General features: G+C 44.7%; 1 protein-coding gene and 1 long non-coding RNA gene across 5 annotated transcripts in view; one reads left to right on the top strand and one right to left on the bottom strand.

Annotated features, from left to right (window-relative positions):
* The window catches only part of LOC138250518 (uncharacterized), a 76,237-nt gene extending 61,739 nt beyond the window's left edge, over positions 1–14,498 (bottom strand). Inside the window, exons 1-2 of the long non-coding RNA XR_011194973.1 lie at positions 13,912–14,498; positions 8,614–8,691 (exon numbers count right to left, since the gene is read on the bottom strand). This is a non-coding gene — a long non-coding RNA (uncharacterized lncRNA). The remainder of the gene's footprint in view (positions 1–8,613; positions 8,692–13,911) is intronic.
* A 217-nt stretch (positions 14,499–14,715) lies between these two features.
* LOC138250517 (mitochondrial ornithine transporter 1-like) overlaps positions 14,716–15,128 on the top strand; it is a 72,246-nt gene continuing 71,833 nt past the window's right edge. For 2 of the 4 annotated variants that reach the window (XM_069205473.1, XM_069205474.1), the window contains exon 1: positions 14,723–14,927. The gene's annotated coding sequence lies outside the window, so the exon portion shown is untranslated. Of the gene's footprint in view, positions 14,928–15,128 lie in introns of all 4 variants that reach the window. The other 2 variants (XM_069205472.1, XM_069205475.1) reach the window with 2 other exon arrangements.

The raw sequence follows: 15,128 nt of genomic DNA, 5'->3' as shown, positions 1-15,128 counted from the left end.
ACAGCGTTTAGCATACCACCCATGCAGTAACTATATTTAGAAGGGAATCCTTTAGGAAATGGCGTGCCATCAGCCGTAGCTTTTATGGCAGCCGAAATCTCTGTGACTGGTTTGGAACTCAAACGAGTTACTGCGGCCACAGTGGCAACTGCCACTGCCGATTTAGCAGCTTCATCAGCCAAAGTATTTCCAGCAACGTGTATTCCAACGCGCTGGTGTCCAAGTGTATGTACAACATGGACCTTAGGAAGCGTTTCCCTCAGATTCGCAACCTTCCCCCACAGCAATTTGTGTTTAATGGTGTTGCCCTTAGAATCTCTGAACCCATTCAACCGCCAGTAGTGCAAATATTCATTGAAAGATTGAACACAGTAGTAGGAGTCGCAGACCAGCAATGTTAGTATCGCCGGATCCGCGTGTTCCAAAGCTAACAATAGAGCTTTGAGCTGAGCCAACTGTGCCGTACAATCCCCCAAGGTTGATTTCCCCATCGTCCCCTTGTGGCCGCTTCCTGCTCCGATGGGGAAAACGGCCTTCCCCACGTTCGGGAAGGCCTCCTAAGAAAGGGGAGAGTCTTCCCTTTCTTACGAGGCCTTCCTGAAAGTGTTTCCTTCTTTCAGGTTTCCTTCTTTCAGGTTTCCTGCGATCGGGGGCCAGGAAACAGTTTCAGGAAGGCCTCGTAAGAAAGGGGAGAGTCACCCCTTTCTTACGAGGCCTTCTGAAAGCACAGCAGCGATCGGGGGCCAAGAAACACCACTAGACGCCAGGGATTTCACTCGGGGGGTTGGCCCCCTCGGAAAACGGGCCGGCCCCCCTCCCGGGGCATATTTTGTTTTTTTTAAAGGTAGGTGCCCCCTTGGGGGGGACGCGATCGCGCACCCCCCAGGGGCAACCTTTTTTTTTTTTTTTTTTTAAATTAAAAAAATAAATAAATGGACATGGGGTCGCCCGTGGGCAGGGCGACCCCCTGTGGGGGCAATATTTTTTTTAGTTGTTGTAGGGTTTCCCTGGGGGCCATTTTGGTTATTTATATATATATATTTATATATAGATTTGCCACCAGTTGTCTTGCAGTTGCAGCTTGCGTCTTCAAAGAAATGCACATACTTCAACTGACGCTTTTCAACTGTAGCTTTTAGGCAGCAATAAAAAAGTCAAGTATGTATTGTGATTATGTTTCTGCTACAAAAGGGTCAGACTTGTCTAGTGGCAGTTTTAGTGCTATAAAGAAGCGCAGAAGGTTTATATGCCTACTGCAAAGAGCAAATCTGTATTTTATGTAAATAGCTGAGTACATTAGTAAAGTCAGCCATTACCTGCGCTATAATACAAATGAAATGTATGTGCGGGGTGGAGGGCGGCTATGGAGAGATGAAGGGCACTTTTGCTGGGTGGTAATGAGGGAATCTGAAGAGGAGGGAGTGGGAGCACCAATAATGATTGTTGGACTGGGCGCAGGAGGTGCTAAAGACTGTGACGAATGGTATGTGACAAGGTGTTTTTTGAGTGTCTTGAAAGAACGTGCTGATTCAGGGAAGAAGCACAGGTAAGGTGGCCTCTACTGTTGCACGTATCTCACACACACCATCGATTTTGTGACTGTCTACGTAGGCTAGTATTTTAGAGCAACAGTTTAGCCAATAGCAGAGATGGCATCTTGATTGATGACTGCTGCCGGCACTCGGGTTATAGAGGACAGCTCTGACATAGGATCAGAGACTGAGACATCAGATACTGAGACAGCATCTGAGGGATAGGACAATGGCGCAGACTCTGGGAGTGATTTTTCAGTCGGAGGAGTCCCATTCGATAACTCCTCTTCCAGTACATTATGAGGGAGGTGATGAGGACAGTCCTGCTGTCCCTTCGCAAGCAGTCTGTGCAACTGGGTAATAGTGGGTTAGCCCAACCCAGAGAGCAGGTGAATGCCGCGGCAAGCAGAGAGAGAGAGAGAGAGAGTGCTGTCTTGGGAGCTCCCCAATTTAGTTCAGCCCCAAATTCCACCGCCCAAACCGTATTGTGGAGACATCAAAATTATCTATCGCAAAACAAACTGGTTTTGTAAGGCAGGCACCTGTGTTTTTGGTCCTGGGTTCGGCGGCCATATAGAGAAACACACTAAAACCAAACATTTCTGGAAACTAGACATTCGGGGGAGTCCACAGAGGTGTGACTTGTGTGGATTCCCCAAAGTTTTCTTACCCAGAATATCATGCAAAGCTGAAATGTTGAATAAAAACTCTATTTTTCTCGCATTTCTGTCACACAAACTACAGGAATATGCTGGGATCCACAAAATTCCTTCCACCTCACATCCAGGATTCCTCACCTTTCCTGATAAAAACACTACCCCACTTGAGTGCCTACACCTAGTGCCTGTGTCAGAAATGGATCACCCCAGGGTCACCAGCTGCCTCATGTAAGGATCAACATTGACCGTTGTGTGATCTATTCCTGTTGCGGGCACCAGGCCTACCCACACAAGTGAGGTACCATTTTTATCGGGAGACTTGGGGGAATGCTGGGTGGAAGGAAATTTGTGGTTCCTCTCAGATTCCAGAACTTTCTGTCACCGAAATGAGAGGAAAAAGTGTTTTTTTGGCCCAATTTTGATGTTTGCAAAGGATTCTGGGTAACAGAACCTGGTCAGAGCCTCACAAGTCACCCCATCTTGGATTCCCCTGGGTTTCTAGTTTTCAAAAATGCACTGGTTTGCTAGGTTTCCCCAGGTGCCGGCTGAGCTAGAGGCCAAAATCCACAGGTAGGCACTGTTTTCTATGAAAACATTTGATGTGTCCACGTTATGTTTTGGGGCATTCCCTGTCGCGGGCGCTAGGCCTACCCACACAAGTGAGGTATCATTTTTATTGGGAGACTTGGGGGAACGCTGGGTGGAAGGAAATTTGTGGCTCCTCTCAGATTCCAGAACTTTCTGTCACTGAAATGTGAGGAAAATTTGTTTTTTTAGCCACGTTTTGAGGTTTGCAAAGGATTCTGGGTAACAGAACCTGATCAGAGCCCCACAAGTCACCCCATCTTGGATTCCCCTAGGTCTCTAGTTTTAGAAAATGCACAGGTTTGGTAGGTTTCCCTATGTGCCGGCTGAGCTAGAGGCCAAAATCTACAGGTAGGCACTTTGCAAAAAACAGCTCTGTTTTCTGTCAAAAAATGGGATGTGTCCACGTTGTGTTTTGGGGCATTTCCTGTCGCGGGCGCTAGGCCTACCCACACAAGTGAGGTATCATTGGTATCGGGAGACTTGGGGGAACACTGGGTGGAAGGAAATTTGTGGCTCCTCTCAGATTCCAGAACTTTCTGTCACTGAAATGTGAGGAAAACGTGTTTTTTTAGCCACGTTTTGAGGTTTGCAAAGGATTCTGGGTAACAGAACCTGGTCAGAGCCCCACAAGTCACCCCATCTTGGATTTCCCTAGGTCTCTAGTTTTCAAAAATGCACAGGTTTGGTAGGTTTCCCTATGTGCCGGCTGAGCTAGAGGCCAAAATCTACAGGTAGGCAATTTGCAAAAAACAGCTCTGTTTTCTGTCAAAAACTGTGATGTGTCCACGTTGTGTTTTGGGGCATTTCCTGTCACGGGCGCTAGGCCTACCCACACAAGTGAGGTATAATTTTTATCGGGAGACTTGGGGGAACGCTGGGTGGAAGGAAATTTGTGGCTCCTCTCAGATTCCAGAACTTTCTGTCACCGAAATTAGAGGAAACGTGTTTTTTTAGCCAGATTTTGAGGTTTGCAAAGGATTCTGGGTAACAGAACCTGGTCAGAGCCCCACACGTCACCCCATCTTGGATTCCCCTAGGTCTCTAGTTTTCAAAAATGCACAGGGTTGGTAGGTTTCCCTAGGTGCCGGCTGAGCTAGAGGCCAAAATCCACAGCTAGGCACGTTGCAAAAAACAGCTCTGTTTTCTGTCAAAAAAATGGGATGTGTCCATGTTGTTTTTTGGGGCATTTCCTGTCGCGGGCGCTAGGCCTACCCACACAAGTGAGGTATCATTTTTATTGTGAGACTTGGGGGAACATTGAATAGCAAAACAAGTGTTATTGCCCCTTATCTTTCTCTACATTTTTTCCTACCAAATATAAGAGAGTGTGTAAAAAAGACGTCTATTTGAGAAATGCCCTGCAATTCACATGCTAGTATGGGCACCCCGGAATTCAGAGATGTGCAAATAACCACTGCTCCTCAAAACCTTATCTTGAGCCCATTTTGGAAATGCAAAGGTTTTTGTGATACCTATTTTCTCTCTTCATATTTCAGCAAATGAATTGCTGTATACCCAGTATAGAATGAAAACCAACTGCAGGGTGCAGCTCATTTATTGGCTCCGGGTACCTAGGGTTCTTGATGAACCTACAAGCCCTTTATATCCCCGCAACCAGAAGAGTCCAGCAGACACAACGGTATATTGCTTTAAAAAATCTGACATCGCAAGAAAAAGTTACAGAGTAAAACATAAAGAAAAATGGCTGTTGTTTTCAGCTCAATTTCAATATTTTTTTTATTTCAGCTGTTATTTTCTGTAGGAAAACCTTGTAGGATCTACAAAAATGACCCCTTGCTGAATTCAGAATTTTGTCTAGTTTTAAGAAATGTTTAGCTTTCCAGCATCCAGCATTGGTTTTACACCCATTCCTGTCACTAACTGGAAGGAGTCTGAAAGCACCAAAAATAGTAAAAATGGGGTATGTCCCAGTAAAACGCCTAATTTGTGTTGATAAATGTGGTTTTCTGATTCAAGTCTGCCCGTTCCTGAAAGGTAGGAAGATGGTGATTTCAGCACCAGAAACGCTTTGTTGATGGCATTTTCAGGGAAAAAAACACAAGCCTTCTTCAGCAGCCCTTTTTTCCCATTTTTTTTAAAAAAAACGAAATTTTCACTGTATTTTGGCTAATTTCTTGGTCTCCTCCAGGGGAAACCACAAACTCTGGATACCATTAGAATCCCTAGGATGTTGGAAAAATAGGACGCAAATTTGGTGTGGATAGGTTATGTGGACAAAAAGTTATGAAGGCCTAAGCGCGAACTACCCCAAATAGCCAAAAAAGGGCTCAGCACTGGGGGGGAAAAAGGCCCAGCAGCTAAGAGGTTAAGGTCAGGGCTCTAGTAGATGTCAGCCCACTCCTTGTCCCACTAAATTTAGTCCAGTGGTTTCAGTGTCATTCCCCAGTTACTCTCCAGAGTTTTCCCCTCTGACTCCTTTTGGAAGTTCAGTCACAAGAGTCTATGGAGTAGCAGTACCAATCGCAGTATGTCCCCTGGGGCCCCAAAGCACAGGTTATGGCTTACCCACTTCGGCAGTATGGCACTCTTCAGCAGCGCAGCAAAGTCCTGCTCTGGATGGGCAAAGATGGGCTGCACGTGGTCACAAGCAGCAGCACCCAGCAGGCGCAGGCACTCTCCTTGGAGCCATACTGCCGGCTGGTTCTAACCATCGGGGTTGTTCCCGCTCAGTGATCACACAGTAAGTCATACTTCCCTTTGCGAGGGGGGAAAGGCTGATCTCCTTGCCCGGATGGGGCTCTGGAGATGTCCATTGATCCTCGGTCCTCCTTCGGTGCAGCTCACTTAAGGTGGGTTGGATCCGGCTTGGTCACAGCAGTATCTTCTTGGTCCCAGGCGATAACCCAGACCCTCTCCTTAGCATGTCGGCAGCCCCTCCTGGCATACTGGGTCACTGCCACGGCACTCACAAGTCCGGTCGCACTGACCTAGCATTAATGTTTATGGTTGCTCCCTCTCTGGCAAGAGAGGCCACGCACCACAAGGTCATGCAGGTTTGGTGATCTCCGCACAATCCTCACTCCTGGACTTAGCCCATGGTGGCCCTTCCTGGCACATGAGGTCACCGAAACAATCCAGCATTTGGGTTACGGCCCGATCTGTGCATTCCTCATACCTCTCAAGGGAAGTTCAAATGATAGGACTCTCCCCCCCGGACCTTGCTCCTTCCAACACTTTCCTCCTCCTCACAGGAAACACTGGTCTAGGCAAGCAGGCAGGTACTTGTGCTTCAGGTTCCAGGGCAGGTGTTCTTAATTTCACTAGGTGATGTCCCCTCATTGAGCAAGGGGACTAGCAGGCCTGGGACCCCAGTCCTGGTCACAGCCCATCCGGCTCCTAAGCAGATGACAAAGTTTTGGGGCTCAAACTCCCCTACTTATAGTCACAAAATGTTATTTATTGTCGGAGTCTCTAAAGTTTTATGTTGGTATTCTGCTTCTTTGAAATGGACATCTTTCCCCGTTCTTCTTCCTTCTGAAGGATTTCTGTCACAGCACACAGGAATCTAAAGCTGATTAACCCACAACAAGATTCATGGGAGTGATCAGAGTTCACACCAGGATGACTGCCACAGTGATATGTGCATCCAAAGATTAATCCAGGGCTCCCAGCCCTGTTCTTTATCATTCCCTTATCAGCCCTATCTCTTTTTTACTGAGATGTGTCCAGGCCCCTTCCTAGTGATCTAGCATTGAATCAAAGAGCCCTTTGGGATGCACAGAGAGACCCTGGGTCTCCATCCTCTAGTGCATGTCCAGCTAAAAGGAATACAGCAATTCACAACTGTCTGGGGGCATTTCTCCACTCCACATGTCTGGGCTTTCCAAAATGGAACCCAAGGTCCTCCATGTAATGTACCAGTGCAAGCACACTTGCACTCAGTGTACATTCACAGTCCAAAAACTGCACAGCACTGTTATCCTCATGTACAATGCCACCACAAGCATAACTACATGCAGCAAATGCATTCAGTCTGCACATGTTGTTTAGTACTGCAGCATTTCTGTGTTGTACCAGTGTGTGTTATTTTAAAAACACACATTGCCAGCATACACATTTACCATGCGTGCACTGTACCACACTTCACACCTTGTGTAGTGTACTTCTTGTGAGCACACATGCACTCAGGACTTCTCCATCACACACACCCTTCTATATCTGATGTAGGCCAGGGGTGAATTAAGCACATACCAGTGGAACTTTTAAAAAGGGTGGTGAACCTATAGGACTCATGCCAGAGAAACAGGGTAAAAATGTCCTGTTCACTACTACTGATCAATACACTGTATGCCTCTAGCACAGTGCTTGTGCTGCTTAACTCCTGGTGAAGGCAGTACCATTCCACCACTATAAGGGCAGCACTTTGGGCATCCCTCCCGGTCCAACAAGACTGCAATCCATGAGACAGGCCTATGTCACGGCACACATGCACGATTCGTGTTTGTCTATGACAAAAAAATCAGCATTAGGGATCGAGACAACACTGCAGTTGGGCACTCAGGGCAGGGGTACATGCTGCTTAACATTTCAGTCCCAATGAACACACTACGGTCCATTCTATCATCAATGACCATCCTCCCACAATCTAGGGACACCAAATGAGCACAGTGTAATGCATGCTTGCGAACTTGTCTATAGTGTAGGGACACTAACCAACTGCATTGCGTCATGGAGATTGTAATCCACTACACTGCCTCCAGGGAGCACTAAGCCACCACACTCTACCAGGGACTTTAACATATCAAACTGCAGTGCATCCTAGGGTCAGGATGTCACAACAATGTACTGCTCCATGACCCACCACCTTTCTTTGCATCCTGTGGGCAATAATCCAACGTGCAGCACTGTATCGTAGGGACAGCAACACACAACAGTGCAAGGCCTGAGGGAAGCCCATGAATACACTTCAAAACACCATAAACATTCTTTAAGCTGGTACCTCTGCTCTAAGTCACGAAATATAAAGAGGTATTGGTAATAAACTAGGGACCCAGGTGGTTGCCCCTTTTCTGCATTATCAGAACTTACAGAGACTGGACAGTGACCTCTTAATATTTGTGTTCTATATGTGTGTACTTTTCATGTAGCATACACACAACCAGTGCATTAACCTAACCATAATAGAATAAAGTTCAGTACAGAGTACAGGGGAAGGACACAAAGGATGGAAAAGCAAGAGCAGCTTGCTACTTAGTGGGTGCATGGTTAAGCTTCTTGTAGCATCTTGCTGGCTGAGTGGGTATGGGAGGGTTAGTTGCATGCAGCTGATATGTTTCTTGAAGATTCAGCTCTTCAGCTCCATCCAGAAGGTGGCACGGTGTTGCCAGATCTGTGTGACACTGGAATTCTAGATCCGGGATGTGAAAAAGAAGCAAAGCCTGTCACCTGATCTTATCTTTCTTGCATTTCTTGTTCTCAAGACTGTTGATGTAATTGATGGAAATATTGCACAAGACCAGAGATGTTGATTTTGCTACCAAGTAGGGTCACATGTTGAATGTTGCAAATCTGAATTTAATATACCACACCTTGAACATGATACAACAGGCAGGTGGAGTTGATGGGATTCCTTCAGTGTGAGGTTGATCCAGCCCTACTTTCTTAGGTCCATACATCAAGTTGTTTAGGGAGGATGATTGGGTAACCACCTGACGTCATGCTGTAGACACAATTTCCAGCCATGGACTTTTGTTTGCAGTATTATTTTGCTACAGTTTAACCAATTAGATTAGTACACCTGAAAGCAATGATTTGTAGGCAAAACGTTGAGCACCAGAAATACTTTTGATGAAGACCTAAAGAGAAGCACTCACCCTAGAGCAGGGGTTCCCAACCTGTGGTCTGGGGACTGCTGGGGTTCCGCACAGCCTCATCAGGGGGTCCATAACTGCCTAGAAAATTAAATATGATTAATAGATTAATAAAGTGTATAAAAATAAAGTGGCTAAATATAAAATTGAAAATTTCAAAACCTACTGTAAATATCAAGGAATTTGAAATTGGAGGGTAAAAGTTAAATTAGTATTTTCAGACTGATTTGTGGGAATCACGTGGAAACCACATGGGAATCACAGGTGCGTCAAACAGAACATAGGGGGTCATTCCAAGTTTGGCGGGCGGCGGTTGCCGCCCGCCATACTTCCCCCGTCAAAAGACCGCTCCGCGGTCAGAAGACCGCGGGGCCATTTCGACTTTCCCGCTGGGCTGGCGGGCGCCCGCCAAGGGAGCGCCCGCAGGCCCAGCGGGAAAGGCACTGCAACACAGGAGCCGGCTCCGAATGGAGCCGGCGGTGTTGCAGGGGTGCGACGGGTGCAGTTGCACCCGTCGCGATTTTCACTGTCTGCTATGCAGACAGTGAAAATCATGCTGGGGCCCTGTTGGGGGGCCCCTGCACTGCCCATGCCAGTGGCATGGGCAGTGCAGGGGCCCCCAAGGGCCCCACGACACCCGTTCCCGCCATCCTGTTCCTGGCAGGAAAAACCGCCAGAAACAGGCTGGCGGGAAGGGGGTCGGAATCCCCATGGCGGCGCTGCTTGCAGCACCGCCATGGAGGATTCTCCCAGCCGGGGGAAATCCGGCGGGAAACCGCCGGACCCGGCTGGGCGACCGCGGCTTTACAGCCGCGGTCGGAATACAAAATGAAGCTCCGACAGCCTGTTGGCGGTGCTTCCGTGTCATCCACCCTGGCGGTCGATGACCGCCAGGGTTGGAATGACCCCCATAGTCTGGGCAATGTGTGTCTTCAATTGAATTTAGAAAAGCTCCAACATTCCTATTGAAATTAAATGTTTTTTTATAGTTGTTTGCAAATTAAATAAAAAATGTTATCATTTGTGTATGTGTTCGATGAATGCTTGTTTCTGTGTTTTTTATGTATTGTTTTGCGTTTCAAATGATCAACAATGTTTAGGTGGAGGTTCCCGGCTTCCAGTAATGACTCAGTGGGGGGTACCAGGATTACAATAATGATTGCGTGGGGATCCTGCGGTTCGAGTAATGATAAAGTGGGGTCCCCAGGAGTCAAAAGATTGGGAACCACTGCCCTAAAGAACCCTCCTTTGCAGTGTTATGTGGGTATCTCAAATGACTGACTGTACTGATCACCTGCACACTTCCCAATGAAACTACTTGGTGCGCTGGAAGTAACCCAGCAATACATGTAAAAATCTTTATCAAAGGGCAGGATGATTTAGTCATACAGTTTTAGATATTGGTTTTTTTTTTAATCTGTTTGTTTCGTTTTGTATATTTTCAATTCCTTACAAGCATCATGGGGTTTCAAATATGCTGAGAAAGTTTTTAAAAATCCTCATATTAGGGTAAAAATGGGAGTCTCCTGCTAACGTCGTTGTTGGCAACGGCATGCATGAGATTACACCTTAAAATATCATGCACTAAGCTGCTGCAAATGCTTGAGATGTATGCCTAAAGGGACTTTTAGAGAGGTACGTATCAACTCTGCAAACAAACATCCAAGATACAATGCTTTCAGTATTTGTATTCTCTGCTTCAGCTGTATGATTCAGATACAAAGGCTTGCAATTGCAGTCTCTGAGGCACAGGGGGGCTCTCAACCTTCCAGAAGAACACTCTGCCATTGAGGAGGTCCCCATTCAGCTCAACGTCAAGGAATACGTGAGTTAAGAGAAAGTCAGGGGCCCTTCTTCACATTCTGCAGGGGGGTCCCATAATTTTGTGTTACGCCATTGTTGAGGTATATGTGGGAATGTTTGCAAAACTCAACAAAAACTCACCAACAAGCATTGGCAAAGGCAGTAGGTCTGAAGTTGGCCACCAGCTTTTTGCCAATCCTTGTTTTGTTTTGTCATGGTTTTTGTAAAACTTTATTGTTCAGGATGCTGCTGGCCTTGCATCTAATCTGAAAAAAATATTGCCTAAAAACAAAAATGTTTTTGGTTTAAAGAAAGAAAGAAAGAAATGAAGGAATGAATTAAGGCAGCAAAGGAAGAAAGGCAGGCAAAAAAGAAGGAAGAAGGTCAAACAGGCAGGTGGTGAAAAAAGGAAGGAAGGCAGAAAAGGAAGTACAGAAGAAATGTAAAAAAGTAAGGAGGGAAAGGAAATTATGAAAGCAAAAAAGGCCCCAGGAAGAAGGGATGAAAGATAAAAGGAAATCAGTTACAAATGCAAGGGAGAAGAAAATTATGGTACAAATCAAGAAAGATGGAACGAACAAAATAAGGGGAAAAAAAGAAGAGAATTCAAAAAAGGAAAGGAAGAAGGAAAGAAGACAAAAAAGAAAGAAGGATAGAGGAAAGGTAAAATGCCAAGAAAGAAGGAAAAAAGAATAAATGAGGGAAAGAAAAAGGGAAGAATAAAAGGAAAACACAAGGCAAAAAAATAAAAGTGGAAAGAGGCAAGAAGGAAGGAAGGAAGGAAAGAAAGAAAGAAAGAAAGAAAGAAAGAAAGAAAGAAAGAAAGAAAGAAAGAAAGAAAGAAGGGAAAGTAAAAAGGAAATGAGACAAGAAGAAGGAAAGAAAGATGAGTCGAGAAAAGAAAGAAGGAAAGAAGGCAAAAGAGAAAGAAAGAAGGCATAAAAGACAGAAACAAGGAAAGAAGGCAAAGAAAGAAAAAAGGGAAAGACTAAAAAGAAGGCAAGAAACAAAAGAAGGAAGGAAACAAAGAAGGAAATGAAAGAAAAAATGAAAGCATTGAAAAAAAAAGGAAAGTAGTCAAAAAGAGAAAAGGCAAGAAAAAAGGAAAAGAGGCAAAAAAAAAAAACCTTTGCAATGCAATGGGTGTCACATTTGCTCGACTTAGAGCTATTAGCATTGTAAATTCCTAACTGGACTTTTCTTGCCACATAAATTGAAAACAAAAAGTAAAACAGTTGACAGAAGCAAGCTGATTCAAAGTGACATGGCAGCCGTGAGCGCGAGAGTTATTGGCTCCCTGCGTGAATGTCTAGAAAGGATCGCTGCTGGGATGAAAGGCAAACCAAAACCGTAGGAGGGGCCATCACACACTGTAACAGGAGGAGCAGCCATCACATGCTCTAAAAGGAGGAGAGGCCATCACATGCTGTAACAGGAGGAGGGGGCATCACATAAGTGTGACGTAATGTGATGGCCAACAGAAATGTTCACTTAGTGAAATCACCTTGGAGAGAACTCAGCACACAAAAGAGTGACATTTCACAAAATACACCAATAAAAATGAAGCATTTAAAACAAGCACAACAAAGAATGAATAGCATGAGACCACAGAGTGATACAACAGGCCATATCGCTTGAGCATCCGACCCTAAAAAATTGCATGAACGTGCATTCGTCAGAAGCATATTTTTAATTACTTTGTTAAAAATTCAGCAATTTAAAACACATGAATCACCCCACCACATCTTGTTTTGTGCTGTAGCAAGCTTCTTTAATCTTACAATAAGTGATGAACGCCAGTTTTAAGAGTGATGAAAACCTTGTCACCCTCTATTCTTCTTTAATATGCGCAAGTTCATCTCAGTCTCCATTTGTTGTTTCTCAATTTAATTTAGCTGCGATAATATCAGTGGAACGGTGTACGAGTTACATATCGACAAGGTGGCACATTCATGGAACTGACAGCCATCTGGGAGGCAGTAGCAAATCATTTAAATAGAAATCAAATGACCTTAAATACCCAGTGAAGCACCTATTAGGTGTTTATTTTACTGGGCACGTGTCTTGGGTTTCACGTGGGTACATATGATATTGCTATTATAAACTCAGTACAGCACATTTTTCCTATAAGTGATTCGCCATGTTTGACGCTCCTTACCAAGCAGGTCCATAACTCTGTGAAGTGTGACCAGCACTTCAAACTCGGCTCCTCTTCACACCTAGTGCTGTTTACACAAGTGCCACGACCTCCCCTCTCCCCACTTTAAATTGAGCCTATCAAGCTGGGAACTAGCAACATCCTTCTTTCAAGGGAGGTAACAGCACACATTCATAATTAGCCCTTCAATATATCAGAATGTATGCTCACAAGATTAGCCCTCTGACTGCAGGGATATCATGAACACTCAACAGACACGCATTTGCAAAGCAAAGTGTCTCTCATTTGCTCGAGTTAGAGCTATTTGCATTGTAAACTATTAAGGCCCCACTCCCTGCAGAACTTTAGTACCTTCAAACAAGGAGCGGGCATGGGTGGAAATAGGGACAGAGAAAAAATTGCAAATAGATAATTTTAAAAAAACTAGTGCGATCGCGCTGTGTAAAACCTTGAATTTGACAAGGAGTGCTAGGATAATAGAAGTAAAATGGTAGTCATTAAAAGTGCTTGATTACTGCCAAGCGAGATCGCGCTGCCTATGAAATAAAAATAAAAAGTAGTCCAGAAACCATAAGGAAAACAAGGAGCCTCGTATGTTTTCAGTAGTTGGCCGGTGCGCTCGAGGAGGGCTAAACACCAGAAAAAGCATGACGTATGTATGTCTTTCACTAATGAAATCAAGTGAATTTTATGAGGCAAGCCCAGGAACCAATGAAAGTGATGGCCGTGACATGGGCGTGCGATTACAACAGGGACCAGAGCGCCTGTGAGCCAAACCCTAAAAAAGGATAAAAACAAGGAAGGAGTAAAGAAGAAAATAAAATAGAAAGAAGGCAAAAAGGAAAGAAAAACAGTAAAGAAGGCAAAAAAGAAAAAAGGAATCAAAGAAAGAAAGGAGGAGAAAGACAGAAAGAAAAGGGGAATAAGTCAAAAAAGAAAAGAAAGAAGGACAGCAGGGAAGAAAGAATGAAAGAAGCCAAAAAAAATGAAAAATTAAAGAACAAAAGAAAGAAGGAAAGAAAAAGTAAAGCAGGCAAAAAGAGAGAAAGACTAAAAGAAAGAAGGCAAGAAAGTAAGTGAACAAAAGACAGAAAGAGAGAATGAAAGGAAGAAACCAAAAAAAAAGCTAAAGAAAGAACTAAAGAAAAAGGGAACTACGTCAAGAAAGAAGGAAAGAAAGAAGACAATAAAAAGAATGCAACAATGAAAGAAGGGAAGAAATGAAGAAGTAAAACAGGCAAAAAAGAAAGAAATTCAAAAGTGTCCTGCTATCGCACCAGGTAATAACACTAAAGTAATAATAAAGTAAAAGCAAAAACACTGGTACTGAAAGGAATTACCTTGAGTGGAAATCCACCTTGTGAAAGAGCAAACTGCAGTCACTCAAAGTTAACCAGTGCCTTACGTAGGCTTATTGCCCCAGGCAGTACTGGGCAGAAATGCAGCCCTTCCAAGTGTCATGCATCTCTCCTTGGAATAGCGCATTTCCGGACATTTTCACGCAATGGCTGATATTCTTGTTCCGGTTTCTCACTTTGCTAGGTAACCTCCGAGTAGTGTTTATCAAAGGCCACAAGGTGGCGCTGGTGTGTAACAGAAGGTATAGGATCATGATGTATTACTAATTTTTTTAAGGTTCCGTCGTCTTCATTGCTAGATTTTGTCTGTAAGAAAGCGTCACTCATAGTCCTCGAAATGTTTCTCATAATTACACTGAAATTATGAAAACGTCACACATAGCAATCTCAAACCTTGGTAGCTAGGGAAACAAAATGTGAATGACACAACAGAAAAATGGGGGAAGAAATTTGGCTGTAAGCCCCAATAAGTAAGTATATTATACATATTATTTTAGTAAAATCTAAAGGCCTTAGCTAACCCCAGAACTAATAGCTAGGCACTTCATTCTACCTCTTTCTCGCCTTCACACTGCACCAGTCTACAACGAAAACTAGTCTTACTGTTTGTTACTGCTTGTTTTACTGGTATCGTTTTCTCTATTTCCATTGCAAGTGCAAGTTCAGCAGAATGCAAAGCAAAAATAAGACTGGCTAGGCTAGGGCAGCTGTGAGCAAGAATTCCGTGCGAAAATTCCTCTCTCTTGTGACCAATAAAGTTATTGGACAAAAAAAAGAGAGCGCTGTCTTCCGCCTCTCGTGGTGTGAGGATGTGTATAGAACTGCTCCACCGGAGCAGCAGCCTATGGCAGGCTGCAGGTTGCTTATGTAGGAAGTGCACCCTTCAGCGCTGAGTGAGGAGGAGGAGGTCGGGGGTGGTTAGCATGAGCAGAGTTTCTTATCGCAGCGAGCATTCCAGCCCCGGCCGAGGCGGAAGTATTCTGCGGTGCTGGCAGCAGGTACCCTGCAACCGATCGATTAGAGCCTGTATGTGAGTGTGCGCGTGCGAAGGTCACGGCTAGGCTGATTGCATCAGTGTGTGGTGACGACGCCCTCAACTTCATTCATTCGCGCCCTCTTCTGTCTACTCGCACTTGGACTTGAACTGAGTTCCCAATCGGAGGAGAGACAACACCCATGCATAAAACGTGTGATTTGCA

This window comes from Pleurodeles waltl, chromosome 8 (genome assembly GCF_031143425.1).
Source record: "Pleurodeles waltl isolate 20211129_DDA chromosome 8, aPleWal1.hap1.20221129, whole genome shotgun sequence".
Taxonomy (NCBI): domain Eukaryota; kingdom Metazoa; phylum Chordata; class Amphibia; order Caudata; family Salamandridae; genus Pleurodeles; species Pleurodeles waltl.
Note: the sequence above shows the minus strand (reverse complement) of the source record. Positions and strands in the feature narration are given on the sequence as shown.